Below are 15,723 nucleotides of genomic sequence, written 5' to 3'. Positions count from 1 at the left end.
TGTTGAACACGATGTTGAGTCCAGAAGGCTGTAAAGTGCCTAATCAAAAGATGAGGTGCTGTTCCTCGAGCTTACGTTGAGCTTCATTGGAACAATGCAATAGCCCGAGGACAGAGAGATCAGAGTGGGAGTGAAGCGGTGAATTAAAGTGACAGGCGACAGGAAGCTCAGGGTCACCCTTACGGACTGAACGGAGGTGTTCCGCAAAGCGGTCGCCCAATCTGCGTTTGGTCTCCCCAATGTAGAGGAGACCACATCGTGAGCAGCGAATACAGTATATTAGATTGCAAGAAGTACAAGTAAATCGCTGTTTCACCTGGAAGGGGTGTTTGGGACCCTGGACAGTGGGAAGGGAGGAGGTAAAAGGGCAGGTGTTGCATCTCCTGCGCTTGCACGGGAAGGTGCCAGGCGAAGGAGAAGGGCTGTTAGGGGTGATTGAGGAGTGGACCAGAGTGTCGCGGAGGGAGCGGTCCCTTCGGAATGCTGAAAGGGGAGACGAGGGGAAGATGTGTTTGGTGGTGGGATCACGTTGGAGGAGGCGGAAATGGCGGAGGATGATACGTTGAATGTGGAGGCTGGTGGGGTGAAAGGTGAGGACAAGGGGAACCCTATCATGGTTCTGCGAGGGAGGGGAAGGGGTGAGAGCAGAAGTGCAGGAAATGGAACGGACACGGTCAAGGGCCGTGTCAACCACGGTAGAGGGGAATTCTCGGTTGAGGAAAAAGGAAGACATATCGGAGGCACTGGTATGGAAGGTGGCATCGGCAGATTAGGTACTTTACAGCCTGCCGGACTCAACATTGAGTTCAACAATTTCAGAGAATTATCCCTGCCCCTATTTTTCATGCTGTATGATTTTTGTCACTCCCATTTGCAACATTTTATCTTTCCTGCCTCTTACAAAAGTACAGGATGTTCTTTCAATTCCTTCCTCCCCTCCAAACCCCTCTCCCCCCTGTCTCTGCACCTGCTTAATATCTGTTATATCTCCAGCTTTTTCCAGTTCTGATGAAGGGTCCCAGAGCTGAAACGTTAACTCTGTTTCTCTCTCCACGAATGCTGCCTGGCCTGCTAAGTATTTCCAGCATTTTCTGTTGTTACCTCAGAAAAAAGTGTTCAATCCCAATTTTTCATACCCTTCGGAACAGGCAATGACCATCTCCAACAAACGAGACTCTAACCATCTCCCCTTGACATTCAATGGCATTACCATCACTGAATCCCCCACTGTCAACATCCTGGGGGTTACCATTGATCAGAAACTGAACTGGACCAGCCATATAAATACTGTGGCTACAAGAGCAGGCCAGAGGCTGGGAATTCTGTGGCAAGTGTCTCACCTCCTGACTCCCCAAAGCCTTTCCACCATCTACAAGGCACAAGTCAGGAGTGTGATGGAAGACTCTCCACTTGCCTGGATGCGTGTTGTTGGAGTGCAGCTCCAACAACACGCAAGAAGCTCGACACCATTTAGGATAAAGCAGCCCGCTTCATTGGCACTCCATCCACCACCTTCAACATTCACTCCCTCCACCACTGTGGCTGCAGTGTGTACCATCTACAAGATGCACTGCAGCAACTCGCCAAAGCTCCTTCAACAGCACCTTCCAAACCCATGACCTCTACCACTTAGAAGGACAAGGGCAGCATTCGCATGGGAACGGTGGCATAGTGGTTAGCACTGTTGCCTCACAGCGCCAGGGACCCGGGTTCGAATCCGGCCTCGGGTGACTGTCTGTGTGGAGTTTGCACATTCTCCCCGTGTTTGCATGGGTTTCCTCCGGGTGCTCCGGTTTCCTCCCACAGTCCAAAGATGTGTGGGTTAGGTTGATTGGCTATGATAAAAATTGACCCTTAGTGTTAGGGGGATTAAATACGTGGGGTTACGGGGATAGGGTGGGATATGTGTTGGTGTAGGGGTTACGGGGATCGGGTGGGATATGTGTCAGTGCAGGCTCGATGGGCCGAAATGGCCTCTATCTGCACTGTGAGGTTTCTGTGATTCTGTGATCACCACCTACAAGATCCCCTCCAAGCCACACACCATCCTGACTTGGACCTGTATCGCCGTTCCTTCACTGTCGTTGGGCCAAAATCCTGGAACTCCCTTCCTAACAGCATTGTGGGTGTACCTACACCATATGGACTGCAGAAGTTCAAGAAGGCGGCTCACCACCATCTTCTCAAGGGCTATTAGGGATGGGCACTAAATGCAGGCCTAGTCAGCCAGCGACGCCCACATCCCATCAATGCATTAAAAAAAAGGTGATACAGAACAAATTATAAATCTGATCTATATTTTAATTTGTTATGATAAATGAAAATCTTTTGGTTGAGGACAAGAATTGACAAAAGATTTTGGGGGGAAAATTCAGTTGGTTTGCGCCTCCCATTAGCGCCTTAAGAGGGTGCTAATGCGGCACAAAGCAACTAGCGCCTATGCGCGGCGATGTTTGTGCTGCTCACGAAATTAACTAGACATTTTGCGGCGGCGCTAAACACTACCACCACGATCTCCTGTGCCGGCAGATCGTGACGTCGGTCTAACGTGCAACACCCCGCTAGCTCCCCAGACCGGATATTGAGTGGCGCCCCCTGTCTTACCACCTGCCGCTAGCAACGACAGGTTGAGGGGAGCGTTTTGCAGTCGGGAAGGGACTGGGGAGCGTTATTTAGAGGCGACTGCTTCCTGCCTTTTTTTGTCGGCAAAATTTTTGCACCACGCATTCTGAGTGAGAGAGAGACTGCAGGAGATATTCAAAGCTGTGTTGAAGAGTTTTGGGTATTGAGCAGCACTTTGCAGGTTCTTTCTGATTTGATTTTCCTTGCAAAATTTAAAAGAGAATATGGGGGCTGCAGTCTGAGCTCTTTCCCTGGGCCTCTCCTTTGTTCTTTCCAACAGATTTGATGTACAGGTCTCTCCAGGCTGAAATTCAAGGCTGCAATGAGCAGGGTGTGGTTGGAGAGCAAAATCGACCCTCCCCTTTAAGAACTGTCTGGCGCCAGTGTGTCTGTGTTCCATTGCTGAGTGACATCACATGAGCTTCGCCAGCGCTCTGAGGTAGCGCCTCGCTCCACGGCCTTTGCGCCTTAAGACAGGTGTGTAGCGCCTGATTTTGAGCTCCAATCACCTCCAGGGGCGATAAAAGCCAAGTTTGCAGTCAGAGGCGATAATTAGCGCCAGGCGCTAATCTTTGCGCCTGGCCGATAATTGCGCCTCAAATAGGGTGATACTGAATTTCTCCCCCTTTAGCCTTAAAAGATAGGTGCTATTATCCTCCCCATTATTTTGACAGCAAAATCTGGTTTTTGCTTTTAAAATACATGTAATTCATGTTGTTCCTTTTCTGTATATGCACATCATTGTCAAAGCAACATGTCAGTCCTGTTGTACTATAGCAACACTATTTAAAATTAAAATATTTATTATCAGTAATTGCTTAATAAATTTGTGTCTACAATGTACAATTTTACCTGTTGGATTATTTACGGCTATTACTGATAATTACAGAACCCATCTTTGTCACTTGCCTGGAAATAATTGCTAATTTGGGCAGTTGAAAAAAAAATCTATATATTTTAATAGCATCTGACATGCTCAGAAATTTCCATAGTAACATTATTATTACTATTTATTTACTTTCTGGGCCAAAAGTATTTAATGTTATCATGTCCTTTTCAAAGAGAGTCAAGCAGTGATGTCAGTGGGATACAGACAATGTAGACAATGCAAATATGTGTGCAAGACTAGACAAAATTACACATAGTAGAGAAAAATCCAAATTACATCATCGATAAATACAGTAATCAAGATACAAAGGGGTCTCTGAAACTGATCTAAAGTTGGCAGTTATAATATTAGACAAAGGAGAATGCAGCTTTGAAGATAGGAATCCCTACAGGAATTAGCATGGAGCTAGGCCAAAAATCCAACCTAATGTCAATTTGCTTGATTCATTTGGCTTAGTCCAAAACCAAATATTAATGTGGGGGCGGCTATGCTATGATTATTTTGACTTAGAAACATTGGGCAGAATTTTGCCAGCGCACAGAGGGTGGGTTCAGAGGCGGGTTCACTGTCAAAATAGAAAAGATTGCCAGCGGGCAGAGAACCCGTTGTCAACCCCCCCTCCACACAAGTCTCCCAGGCGTCGGGTCTGTCGGTGCTGAACAGACCCAACACCAAGTGGCGGGGAAGGCAATTGACATAATTAAATGGATTGTTAACATCCAATTAAGTGTTATTTTATGCCTACATTTCAATTTTACGTGCTCCCCATGGATTACCTGCTGCTTGGGAAACATGTCAGCTCAGCATGTCGTGAATGGATTCAGCATTGAATTATCTCATGGCCTGACAGCTGCCAAAGTTACCATGTTACAGCTGTTCACTTTCAAAGCTCAGAAACTGTTGGTTACTGCATTTAGAAGACAGATTGAGCTTTATGCAGCTTGCACGTGTTTGGAGCCAACTCTCTATCCAGTGCCACTTCATTTGAACAACCTCTCTCACCACTGACAGATCACTTCTGTCATCACAACCTCATCTGCCATCTATTCCATCAGCATCATTGCCCTTGAAAAAATCTTGCCTTGGTCTTCAGAATCCCACCAAGATCAGCACCAACACCAGCATCACCAGGCACAGCAGCAGCAACAACAACAGCAGCCTTCTCTGCAATCAACTGATGCTGCTTCAGCACCTGACCACATTGTCTCGGTCGTGAAATCGCGGCCACAGCGTCATTCCTTCATCGTCGCTGGGTCAAAATACTGGAACTCCCTCCCTTACAGCACTACAGCAGTTCAAGAAGAGGGCTCACCATTACCTTCTCAAAGGCAACTAGAGTAATAAATGCTGGCCTGGCTAAAGATGCACATAAGCTGAGAATGAATAATAGAATAATAAAAACATTTGGTATCTACAGTTTTGTTTGCAAGAAGAATGATATGCATTGATGTTTAAAAGATATGATAATTTTGCCTTAATATAACATGTCATTTTGTCTGACTGACAGCCTCCTAATTTCATACGGTTCTTTTGATCTATGTGTGAATTAGATTGTGTACAACAACATCAATAACACTTTCCATTGTTATAGTGCCTTTGGTGTTGTTTTGCCTTGGTTCGTGGCTGACCCGACACTTGCCAAAATAGCGTGGAGGCGGGATGGAGGCAGGTTCGCATGCTGCTGGCAGTTTTTCTGATTTTCGATGCCGACCCACCTCCAACTCCGCCCTCTCAGCTGAATTAAAATTGCGGCCTATGTGTTTGAGGCTAGTGGTGCATTTGGTAGGAAACAGCTGATGAAGATGCATTGACTGACCTTGACCACTCGTCTGAGGTCATGAAACTTCTTTGGGCACTGGAGCCAAGTCCTGGGGTCGACACTGCTGGCAGTGATGGCCTCAATGATCTGGTTCCCATATCCTTCTTTCTTGAGGATCTCCTGGCTCCCTGTAGGTAGAGCACCTCTCTTTAAGTATTGACCCCTGCACAAAGCTTGAGTGCTGCGTCTGAGACCCTGGGTGCCCTGGCCAGTTGAGCTATTTGTGTTAGTGCTGAAGGACATGTACCATTTTCTATCCACAGGATGCAGCTCAACTTTAGGAGCTGCAGACTGCCTTTAAGAGGAGCAGGCTAGCTTTAAGTAAAGCTAGCCTCGCTCGAGCAATGTGAACTTCGGCCCCCTGCTGAGCACTCAGCCTGTCAGCAGCATGTTCAGCGCTAAGCTGTGTGCTACAATCATGATGATTAGCAGGAAGCACGAAGTTGACATGCTGTCTGCGCTTTTTGAACAGTGCGGGCATATCTCGCATTGTGGTGCCCGTGCCTGTTTTCTTGTGTTATCCAATTTCTAGGTCAAGGAGTTTAAAAGCCAGCTGCAGTTAAATTCCATGTCCCCAGCCTAAATTGATACAACTATTGAGAGGATTGTTTGATTGCCTCCTAAATTAGACTTGTTTTTTTAGCCCTGTTAAGATCTTTTTAAGACTTTTTGGTAGACACTTTGGTAGACATTTTTCTTTGTAGACTTAAAAAAAAGGAAAACTACAATTTCCCCAATCATAGTTAAGGTAGTTTGGGAGAGCGAGAATCTGAGAGTTTAAATTGAGGTAAGTGTTTTTTAATTAAAAGTATGGTTGGGGACCTCAGTCCCGTGCGTTACTAGATGCTTGTTGCAGTCAGGATGACCACATGTGCTGTAAGTTCCAACGGTTTGTCCAACGGCTTGGCCAACTTGAGATCCAGTTTTTGCGAGGCTGTGAGTTACGTGGATAGCACGCTTTTAGACGTGGTCAACCCACAGCTTAAGAAGTGCAGTCAGAGAGGGAATGGGAGACCACCAGTCAGAAGAAGGGGGGGCAGGCAGGTAGTCAGGAAAGCCCCAAAGTGCATCTCACTCAACAACCATTTTTCTGTGTTGGAAAACGGTGAAAGTGACGGTTCCTCTGCGGAGTGCAGCCAGAGTCAAGTTAACGGCACTATGGGTAGCTCAGCTGCACAAGGGGGGAGGAGTAAGAGTGGAAGGGCAATAGTGGTAGGAGACTCAATAGTGAGGGGTGCAGACAGGCATTTCTGTGGCCGCAGACATGACTCCAGGATGGGATTTTGCCTCCCTGGTGCCAGGGTCAAGGATGTCACTGAACAGCTGCAGGGCATTCTGAAGGGGAGGACGAACAGTCAGAGGTCATGGTTTGCATTGGTACCAACGACATAGGTAGAAAGAGGAATGAGGTCCTGCAACAAGAATTTAGGGAGCTAGGCAGCAGATTAAAAAGCAGGACCTCAAAGGTTGTAATCTCTGGATTACTCCCGGTGCCACGTGCTAATGATTATAGGAATAGGAGGATAGAACAGATGAATGCTTTGCTAAAGATTTGGTGCAGGAGGGAGGGCTTTAGTTTTCTGGATCACTGGGTCTGTTTCTGGGGAAGGTGGGACTTGTACAAGTCGGATGGGTTGCACCTGAACCGGAACGGAACCAACATCCTTGCAGGGAGGTTTGCTACTGCTGTTGGGGGGGTGTTTAAACTAACTTGGCAGGGGGATGGGATATGGAGTGGAGCTATAGTAGGATGCACAGCCAAATATAGAGGGAAAACAAAGTCAGTCTGGAAGGCAGAGCAAATATGTAATGGCACAAGGGAGTATGGCAAGGCTGGATGGCATTTATTTTAATGCAAGGAGTCTTGCGAGTAAGGCAGATGAATTGAAGGAGTTGATTAACACATGGGAGTATGATATTGTTGCTATCACACATGGTTGAGGGAGGGGCAGGACTGGCAGCTCAATATTCCGGGGTATAGAATCTTCAGGCAAGGCAGGGGGGCGTAAACGAAGAGGGGGTGTCGCAATATTAATCAAGGAGTCAATTATTACAGTTAGGAGGGATGATATCTTAGCAGGTACCTCTAATGAGGCCATATGGGTAGAACTTAAAAACAAAAAGGGGGCAAGCACTTTGCTGGGATTGTACTATAGGCCTCCAAACAGTCAGTGGGAGATAGAGGAAGAGATATGTAGGCAAATCTCAGAGAAGTGTAGAAATAATAGGGTAATAATAGTAGGGGATTTCAACTTCCCCAATATTAACTGGGATAGTCAGGGTGTGAAAGGCTTAGAGGGTGCAGAATTCTTAAAGTGCATCCAGGAGAGCTTTTTGAGCCAGCATGTAGAAAGTCCTACAAGAGAGGGGGTGGTACTGGACCTAATTGTAGGGAATGTAACCGGGCAAGTGGTAGAAGTGTTAGTAGGAGAGCATTTTGGTGACAGTGACCATAATTCGGTGAGATTTAATGTAGTCATGGAAAAGTACAAAGATGGACTGGAAATAAAGGTTCTAAATTGGGGGAAGGCCGATTTTAATATGATAAGGCAGGATCTGGCCAAAGTGGACTGGGATCAGCTACTTGTAGGAAAATCCACATCAGAGCAGTGGGAGTCATTCAGAAAGGAAATAGAGAGAGTACAGCGCCAACATGTTCCCGTAAAAATCAAGGGTGGGACTAACAAGTCCAGGGAACCCTGGATGTCAAGGGGTATACAAGAATGGATTTAAAAAAAAGAGAGGCTTTTGGCCGATACAAAGGACTAAAAACAGTGGAAGCCCGAGAGGAGTATAGAAAGTGCAGGGGGGTTCTTTATAAAATAAATTAGGAGAGCGAAGAGGGGGCATGAAAAAACACTGGCGGGCAAAGTAAAGGAAAATCCCAAGGACTCTATGACTCTATGGCTCCCAGTGTAGACATTAATTCACTGGGAGCCCTGATCAGGAAATCTTAGGTCCACAGTGACTGATTTTCCATTCATCTGCATTGGGTTTTTACAACAAAATGATAACTTTCATGATAATTTTTCCCAGGTAGAATCCCACAAATTATCTGACTGAATTCAATTTTAAAATTTACATTGGTGGGATTTAAATTCACAGGGGTGGAATTTCAATAGTGGTTCTCCTGATCTCCCACCATAATATCAGTGGAAGATAAGCAGAAACCCTGGACAAGCAGTGTAAACAGCTGTATAAGATCTTTCTCAAGGCCTCTGCTGATCTTCATCTGAAGTTAAAGCAGCAGATTGAGATAACCTTTATGGAAATTGCAGCTGACAAGCACTGATACCATAATCACTAGACTACCCTTTACTTAGAGCGAACCACAAAAACCATAAGTGGGATTCCTTGATATGTTTTCATACTAATGCTAGAGGTATTAGAAGTAAAAAGTTGTAATTATGCAAATGTGCTTCCTTAGAGGATTTAGACATAATTGGTATCTCTGAAATGTGGCCGGGTAATAGTGATGGACTGCAAGTGCAAGTGAAAGGTTACATGGGATTCTGTAAAGTTAGGTGGGATCAGAAATGAGGGGGGTGTAGCTTTATTTGAAAAACAGGATCTGTAACTGCAATTTGAGAGTGAGGATATTCATCAACAGGAGGGAGCCGGGATGTTAAGAACATGAGATTGATCCAACAGTGACACTTGGTATAGGTCTTTATGGGGGAACAGATAGAACAGGACAAGGAACTTTATCAATAAATTAAATGAGAAGCAGCAAAGTGTAGCACTGTTAACATGGGGGCCTAGAAATTCAGTGAGCTGCGCCACCCGTTAGCGCCCAAAGAGGGCACTTAATGGGTTTAGCGCCACTGGCCACGCCTCCCACAAAATTTAGCGGGGCGCTAATGGCGGCATTAGCCGGTAGCGCTGCGCCGCCTCCGATGACGTCATCGGTGTGTGCAGTGCCCCGCTACCACCCCGATTGCGAAATTTGGTAGCGACCCCTGCTTTAACACTGGTCGCAATTTGCGACCGATTCAGGGGGGCCTACCTGCGGCGGTAGAGGTGCGGAGGTGCGGTTCGGCCATTTTATTTGCTGGCCGCCTGCCAGCAGCTCTTCAAGCCGCCATCCCCGGCCTCCTGAGCTCCCCCCCGCATTGTGCCGGCTGTGTCCCACGAGCCCGGCACTTCTCCTCGGTGCCGGGCTCTTTTGCCGGCACTCACGATTGCTGATCGCGCTGCAGCAGGCCCCTCCCCTTTAAGAAAGGGAGGAAGGCCTGCAGTACCACAGCGTACCGTGCTGCAGCGTGTGGCTCTGTGGCACGTTGCGCTGTGATTTTCAGTTGCAGCGCCCCAAGAGGGATGCGGGGTGCCTCGAGTAGCGCTGCGCTTCTGTCTGGGGCGCTGAAACTGAATTTCCGGCGAGCGTTCGCGACTCCTTCCGGGGCGGTACTTCCGGCGCCCTGGCGAGACTGGTGCCCCGAATTTCTAGGATGGGGGATTTTAACTCTCCTTCCATTAACTAATTTGACTTGGGACATCAATGTATTGATTTCTTTGTGGGTTCAATGCCGAGACATTTATGAAAGAGAATGACTTTTAATCTAAAGCTTGTTCAACTCTTTTATACAGCTTTCACAGGAGACACGATGCTGTGATGCATCTAAAGCGAAACTGAAACTAAAACTAACTGCCTTGCTTCTCTCGGTCACATGCCCTCTGCTGGTCAGGCACAAGCAATCAATACATACAAACATGCTATTAAGGCATCATAATCGAACAGGCAAATACCATCTCTATTTGCTGATATCATTACATCTCCTTTTCTTAAAACAAAAGTATTTTACTTTTAACTAACAACATGTTTTCTTTGTATTAATCTGCATTTTAACTGTAACACTTAATGAACTTACATTATCATTATCATGATCAAGGTTTTTTAACCTTGCTTTGTGTGTTCACATGAACTATGTCAATACACTAGAACTTGAAGAAAGAATAAGATAACATTACTTCCTTCTATAACAATAGTCCTTAAATTTGCTCAATGAGTCTCTCAGGAGGCTTCACATGTCTTGAGGATTTTCTGATTGATTGTCCTTGAATCTGAGTTGTTGCCTCAGATGATTGGTTCTCAGCTGTGTGATCAGATTGTTCAACAGTATCAGTCTCTTGACCTGCTGTGGCTGGTCCCATGAGAAGATCTCAACGATTTCTTCTCAGAACAGCACCCTCATCTGTCTGAATGGTGTATGACCTTGGTTGAACTTCACTCAGGACAGTTCCCTTCTGAGTCCATGTGTTTGTTTTGTCTTTCAACCTTACTTGGTCACCAGTGTGGAGTTCAGATAGGTTTTGTGTTCCTCTGTCATAGTAGTACTTTTGCTTTTCTTTCTGTTGTTCTTTGAACTTCCTCACTTTCTCCCCCTCTTTTGTTTTCAGGAGGTTCTCCGGGATGGGTAGGTTTGACCTTAGCCGACGTCCCATCAGAAGTTGGGCTGGTGACATACCACACTCGAGCGGCATTGTGCGGTATACAAGCATGCTCTGGTAGAAGTCAGTTCCACTGTCTTTTGCCTTGTACATCAGTCTTTTCACTGTCTGGACCGATTTTTCCACTAGTCCATTGGACTGTGGATAGTGAGGACTTGACGTTGTGTGGACAAAGTCCCACTCTTTGGCAAAGTGTCGGAAACTTGCATTGTAAATCTGGGGTCCATTGTCTGTGAAGACCTCGCTTGCCACGCCATGTCTGGAGAATATGGCTTTCATACATGTTATCACAGCATCTGCAGTGGTGGTGTACAGTCTACAAACCCCTGGATACAGGGAGTAATAGTCTGTGACTACAAGATAGTCCTTCCCTTGACATACGAATAGGTCAGCGCCTACCTTCTGGTAAGGTCTGTCTGGTGCTGGGTGTGGCTTTAGTGGTTCTACCGGATTGCTTGCTCGATATTTCAGGCATATTGTGCAGTTTGACACCTCATTTGTCACATCTTGGTTGATTCGTGGCCAGTACATCACTTCTCGTGCTCTTTTCTTACACTTTTCGATTCCCAGATGTCCTCCATGGATCTTTTTTAACATCTCTTTTCTCAGACTCTTTGGGATAACTATTTTACTTCCTTTGTAGATGATGTCTTCGACCACTGATAGTTCCGCCCTGCAGTTCCAGTACTCTGCCATGTCAGGTGAGCAGTCTTGCTTCATGTTGGGCCATCCATCCAAGATGCTTTTTCTCAGTCGTCTCATTGTTTCATCTTTATTTGTCTCATTCTTTATGAGCTCCATTTTTGCATCTGCTATGGGCAGTGCACTTGTGATCATGTCCACGTAGGCGTTCACTTTTTCATCCATTGTGGTGTTTGCGGGCTCACTTGGGTCAACAGCTCTGGACAACGTGTCTGCTGTATACATCAGCTTACCCGGTGTGTACGCAACATTCAGTGTATAGCGTTGCAGCCTGATCATCATTCTTTGTATTCTAAGCGGACAGCTATTTAGTGGCTTTTGGAACAATGCAATCAAGGGCTTATGGTCAGTCTCTACACTGATTGCTTGTCCTGCCACAAACTGGTGAAATCTTTCACAGGCGTATGTGATGCTGAGCAGCTCCTTTTCTATTTGAGCATATCGTGTCTCCACGTCTGTCATTGAGCGCGATGCATATGCAATAGGTTGCCAGTAGTCATATTGTTGCAGAAGAACGGCACCGAGCCCACTTTGTGATGCATCTGATGATATCTTGATGGGTCTCGCTGGGTCATAAAACCTCAGAACTGGTTCCTCTGTGAGCAGTTTCTTTAGATCGCTCCATGACTTCTCATGCTCATGATTCCATTCCCATTCTATGTTCTTTTCAGTTAGTCTTCTCAGTGGCGCCATCTTTTCTGAGAGGTTGGATATGAATTTCCCCATGTAGTTGATCATTCCATTAAACCTCTGCACGTCCTTTTTGCATTGTGGCTTTGGCATATTCTCAATGGCGGACACCTTTCTGGGATCTGGTCTGATGCCCTCACTGCTAAGGATATCTCCCACGAATGTCAGTTCTGTCACCCCGAGCTGGCATTTCTCTCTATTCAGCTTCAGGTTTGTTTTCCTTGTTGCTTCCAGCACTTTTTTCAGTCTCTCGTCATGCTCAGTTCTCGTGGTTCCCCATAATATGATGTCATCCATTGATGTATCAACTCCCTCCAGGTGCTCATAGATCATATGGATAGTTTTGTGATACACTTCAGGAGCTGAGGCAATGCCAAATGGTAACCTTAGGAATCTGTATCTGCCAAATGGACTGTTGAACGTGCACAGTCTTGAACTTGCTTCGTCCAGCTTCATCTGCCAAAATCCTGATGATGCATCTAACTTGCTGAAATATTTTGCATTTGCAAACTGTGCCATGATTTACTCACGTGTAGGAAGCTTGAAGTGCTCTCTCTTTATTGCTCTGTTTAGATCTCTTGGATCCAGGCAAATTCTGAGCTTTCCATTCTTTTTGTCCACTACGACGAGGGAACTCACCCACTCAGTTGGCTCATCTATCTTCTGAATCACGTTCAGGCTTTCCATCCTGTCCAACTCTGCCTTCAGTTGCTTTTGAAGAGCAAACGGAACTTTTCTGCATGGATGTATGACCGGTGTCATACTTTTATCTACTCTGATCGTGTGTTCTCCTGGAATGCAGCCTAGACCCTTAAATAGGTCTTTGTACTCTTTCATGAGTTCATCATAGACTGTCTCTCCTTCGCTTTCCACAATGAGGACTCTCTTTACCAGGTTCAGTCTCTCACAGGCTTTTAAACCTAGTATGGCTTGCACCTCCTTTGGCACCACGATTAATGCTAATGTGTGCTCTCTGTCCTTGTGTGTCACTTTGACAATGCATCTTCCTTTCACTGGTATTTCAGTACCCCTGAGTATCCTGTCACTTTCACTTTGATTCCATGTATCTTTGGTCTGGGTCTAATTTTCTTAAAATCAGTCTCTGATATCACATTAACTTGTGCTCCAGTATCCAATTTAAATGGAATGTGTATGTCATTCACTTTTAGTGTCAACATCCAGTCTCTTTCTTCTTTTTTGTTTTCAGACACAACATCTACATAGAACTCCTCTATGTCGCTTTCATCTGCTGCATGGACCTTGCTTTGTTGCATTTGCTTCTTACAGCAACGGGCATAATGGTTGTTCTTGTTGTAACTATTGCATGTTTTACCATATGCTGGACACTTTCTTGGTGGATGCTGTGTACCGCATCGACTACATGTCTTTCGATTGTCCCTTTCATTTTCGTTCGCTGGCCACGCCTCTTTTTTCACGTTGGCGCTCTTTTTGTTAAACGGTTTATGTCCGTTCATTCTCACTGCATCCACGTTGCAGCTATTGTCACTGAACAGCTCCTTTGCCTGCAACTTCACAGTCTCTGTAGCCCTACACAGTGCTATGGCTTTTCCCAGGTCTAGATCTTGCTCTCTTAGCAGTCTTTCCCTTAGACCATTATCCGGAATACCACACACCAGTCTGTCTTTTATCAGCGAGTCTGTCAGTCCCCCAAATTCACATGTTTTGCTTCGGTTTCTCAGTTCAGTCACATACTGATCAATAGTCTCACCCATTTTCTGAACACATGTGAAAAATCTGTGCCTCTCAAATGTCACGTTACGTTTAGGTATGCAGTAGGCCTCAAACTGTTCCATTATTTTATCTAGCTTCATTTTGTCTCCATTAGCAGCGAATGTGAAGTTATTATACACCTCCAGCGCTTCATCACCCACGACATGTAAGAACAGTGACGATTTCCTTTTATTACTTTTCTCGTCAGCTCCGATTGCTGATCAATACAACCCCACACGTTGTTTGAACCTTCTCCAATTTTCAGCCACATTACCTGTCAACTGAAGCATCGCCGGTGGGAGTAAACCTTCCATTTTTCACTTCGTTAGCTATTCTCTAATGGTAAGCAACGATGTTCTCTTTTGGCTTGCTAATTTGTGGAGAGCTGATTTAACTTCAGATTTTTTCTCTTCATCTCTTTCAATCCCACTTCTGACACCATGTGGGTTCAATGACGAGACATTTATGAAAGAGAATGACTTTTAATCTAAAGCTTGTTCAACTCTTTTATACAGCTTTTACAGGAGACACGATGCTGTGATGCATCTAAAGCGAAACTGAAACTAAAACTAACTGCCTTGCTTCTCTCGGTCACATGCCCTCTGCTGGTCAGGCACAAGCAATCAATACATACAAACATGCTATTAAGGCATCATAATCGAACAGGCAAATACCATCTCTATTTGCTGATATCATTACAATCAAAGTGCAGGAGAAGGCACGATTGAGTTATTTGTTGACACTGTTAATGATTGTTTCCTTATTCAACATATTGGTGAGTGTACCAGAGGGGGCAATTTATTACATTTAGTACTTAGTAGTGATCTGGAAATGATGGGGTATATTTTCAGCTGCACCACCTGGGTGGTAATCTGGAGGAGCTGATCAGCCGCCCTTTATAGGATCCTCCTGACTTTTATTCCATTGATTATTGATCTCTATGTGAGGAGCATCTTTTATTTAATCTCTTCTTGGGGTGTGGGAGACATTGGGGCAGCAGTGTTTATTCTTAACCATGTATTGTGGGACTAGAACCATGTGTAGACCAGACCGGGTAGTGGTGGCAGGTTCCCTTCCCTGAAGGACATTAATGAACCATTTGGGTTTTCAGATAATCCAGCAGGTTTCATGGGTATTTTCTTTGGGGACAATCCACAAAAGACCAAATTTAGCCAATTCAATTTCACAATTTGCTACGGCATGATTTGAATGCACGACCACTGGGTTCCTACGCCACTATCATGACTGCGGTACATGGCACATCGTACCATCTAGGCAACAATAACACTGGTTTAAATGCTGAGGTGACTTAATACTGCTAATAATGGGCCGGATTTTGAGACCCCTATGTATACGCACCCATAGTGCAAGTGCCGGGCTTCGGCATGTGAAGTGCATGTGCTAAAACCTTGCACTTGCGATCTGTCAAGAATCCTCTTGACAGATCATCCGCCTGCCCAGGAAATGGGCCTCTGCGAGCAGGGAGTTCCACTTTCTGCACAACTTCTGCCTGCTGAAAGTCTTTAAAAATCTTATGCCTGGTAAAAGCAGGTGTAAGGTCTGCTTTTACCAGCATAAGTGTTTTAAAAAATAAAAATTTTCACTCATTTATAATTTAAAAATACTTTTTAAAATGGTAAGTTTATTTCTAGCCCCGTAAAAAACTTTAAATATATTTTTCAAAAAATTAAATTTTTGTTTAAAATATTTAATTTACTGTAATTTTAAATATGTGATTAAAAAAAATGTATTTAATGTTTAACTGTGTTTTTTAAGTGATCCCCATTCATACTATTGACAGTTCCATGCATAGAGACATGTC

This window comes from Somniosus microcephalus, chromosome 10, assembly GCF_052327205.1.
Source record: "Somniosus microcephalus isolate GS21.2 chromosome 10, FLI_Smic_1.0, whole genome shotgun sequence".
Taxonomy (NCBI): Eukaryota; Metazoa; Chordata; class Chondrichthyes; order Squaliformes; family Somniosidae; genus Somniosus; species Somniosus microcephalus.
Note: the sequence above shows the minus strand (reverse complement) of the source record.